At 49.2% G+C, this 2,319-nt stretch overlaps 1 protein-coding gene and 1 long non-coding RNA gene across 2 annotated transcripts in view; one reads left to right on the top strand and one right to left on the bottom strand.

Annotated features, from left to right (window-relative positions):
* Positions 1–2,313, top strand: part of LOC108447217 — a 10,460-nt gene extending 8,147 nt beyond the window's left edge. The window contains exon 3 of the long non-coding RNA XR_001862644.1: positions 1,877–2,313. This is a non-coding gene — a long non-coding RNA (uncharacterized LOC108447217). The remainder of the gene's footprint in view (positions 1–1,876) is intronic.
* Positions 1–2,319, bottom strand: part of PCSK2 (proprotein convertase subtilisin/kexin type 2) — a 111,288-nt gene extending 108,969 nt beyond the window's left edge. The window contains exon 1 of the mRNA XM_017736540.1: positions 2,280–2,319. The gene's annotated coding sequence lies outside the window, so the exon portion shown is untranslated. The remainder of the gene's footprint in view (positions 1–2,279) is intronic.

Consider the following 2,319-nt stretch of genomic DNA (forward strand, 5'->3'; position numbering starts at 1 on the left):
GGGGGGGGGTGTGCTGGTATTTTTTGAATATTTCATTAGACAGCTTATCTACACATAGTACTTTCCCTCAGGAGTTTCCCACCAACAGCTCTGTGCTTCTCTTCACACGGCCACGTTCATCCTCCTGCACTGTCGTTACCACCATGAAAGCTGAGTCTGCAGACTGTGAGCTGCTAGACAAGCCTGATGATAGCAAAACAGAGAGGAGACTCTTCAGCAGTACTGAAGAGCCATTGGCATAAACGTCACGAGCTTTTATTAGCGGCCAATTATCACCACCCAAACCCCGTTAAGAATGAAGATTGCTATCAACCTCTCATGAATTATCCTCCAGCACAGCCAGCAAAATGTCAAACCCTACCAACCTTTCCTCTTCCCTAAACTTAATGCCTTGCAAAAGGCAGGGTGGTACTTCCTTTACAGCTGGGGAGGAGGGATGGGAGGCTTACTAGCTTTCCAAGGACTGGGACAGTATAACCCAGAAACCTTGAGACAGTATGTGCTAAGTACTGCAACCACCTGCTGCCCCACGCTATGAGCACACACACACATCACACCGTGGCTCTGCTGGGCTTCAGAGATACCCATACCCACAAGAAACAGCCCTCTAGTGGCACGTCCTGGAAAGCAGGTACTCTCCTCTTGCACTGACTTACCCAAGGGATTTCCCTCCAGTTCTCTCCTGAGATGAGCTACAAGGCTGATTTCCACGAAGAAGTTTCCTAATGTGGCCAAGGCATCCTGGGTAGAAGCATGGTAGAGGGGAGAGGATTCTAGCAGCCCAGAAGCTGCATTTCTCCATCCTACAAAATCCTCTCTCTCTCCCTGTCTCTTCCCCACTTGGACTAGAGGATCATTTGAAAGCATCTAGCAAATCATAAGAAATTGAGCTGTGCAGGAACATACCCTTCTATCCTAATAAGGCCTTATCTGTCAGATAACCCCAGGATAGGAGGAAGAGAGCACAATCAGGAAGAGACTAGAAGAGGAAAACTGTTGACCAAAAAGCTGTATCTAAATTTCATATAACCAAACCTAATCCCCACAATTAATCCTTTCCCAAATGTATCAGCAGCCCAGCTCTGTCACTATCAGGACAAGGCTGCGAGCCTAAAACAAAAGCATCTTATCAAAAGCAAGAGTTAGCTGCAATCACAGCAACAATGATCTTGTCCTCATTTCTCTAACAAGCTCCCACTGGAGTTGAAATGAGGCAACCTGAGGGAGGGAGTCTCACTTGATATGCTTTTTTAATTTTTATTTTTAAATCGAGGTTTAAAGCCATTTCACTCATTCAAGTTCAGGGTGCTATTATAATTCATTTCCTTGGATGTAGGACCAGGCTGTCATTGCATAACTGCCAGGAAAAGAAAAAAAACAAACAAGCAGCAGCAACACTCACAGCCTGCCTTCCTTCTACACTCCAAGCAAGTCTGCCAGGAATTTTATTGACTAGGGCACTCTATCAGCCTCTCCCTGTTTTCACCCCAGGTCTTACTGTACCCTGAAATATTTAGAGGTCTAATTATTATTTGAATGGGAGAGATTTCTAGCAGAGCTGGACACTCTAGGAGCCAGGAGGAGACCTGCCACTCTGGCTGCGTTTGATTTTCTAGGACCTCAGGAGCAAAAACAACCTCCAATGGCACTTGAAGTTTCCCAACTTACATTCATTAGTGAGAAGCATTCATTGCTTATCATGCTTAATATTAAGCAACTTCCTCAGCCTAGAGTAATCCTATTTCTCTAGGAGAATAATAGGGATATTAAGAAGCCCACGAGCATCACAAACTTGAGTGTCAAAACCCCTGTGAAATCTTCTATTTAAATTGTGTGCAGGCTTCTCCATAGAGATGAGGCTTTCATTTTTTCGCAGGTGCTCCGAGCAGTTGCACTCGCGCTCAGGAAGCCCTGGGCGGCAGCCCTAGCCCCGCAGGATGCCCGCTCCTCCGTGGCAGGATGTTTACATAGTAAGTCAAAAGGCACCGAGTTACCATGTGGGAAACTCCGCTCTCTCTCCAGTCCAATATAACCACCCTGCTGGGCCAGTGCCGAGGAGCACTTGCAATGGCTCCTGGCACCGCTATTCCTCAAAGCCCCTCGGGAAGCGGGGATTAACGCGGGCACAGCGGGACGCGCTCCGCACCGTCCCTTTCCCCAGGTGAGCGGCGGGCAGAACCGGCCTGGGGCCACTCCCGCGTCGCCGGCCTGCCCACGGCACCACACCACACGCCCGGAGCCCAACGTGAAGGGCACCGCGGCGCTCCGACCCTGCTTACCTTCCGCACCCCGCCAAAGCCGTGCTCCGCCGCCACCCGC

The sequence above is a fragment of the Corvus brachyrhynchos genome, unplaced genomic scaffold (assembly GCF_000691975.1).
Source record: "Corvus brachyrhynchos isolate BGI_N302 unplaced genomic scaffold, ASM69197v1 scaffold416, whole genome shotgun sequence".
NCBI lineage: Eukaryota > Metazoa > Chordata > Aves > Passeriformes > Corvidae > Corvus > Corvus brachyrhynchos.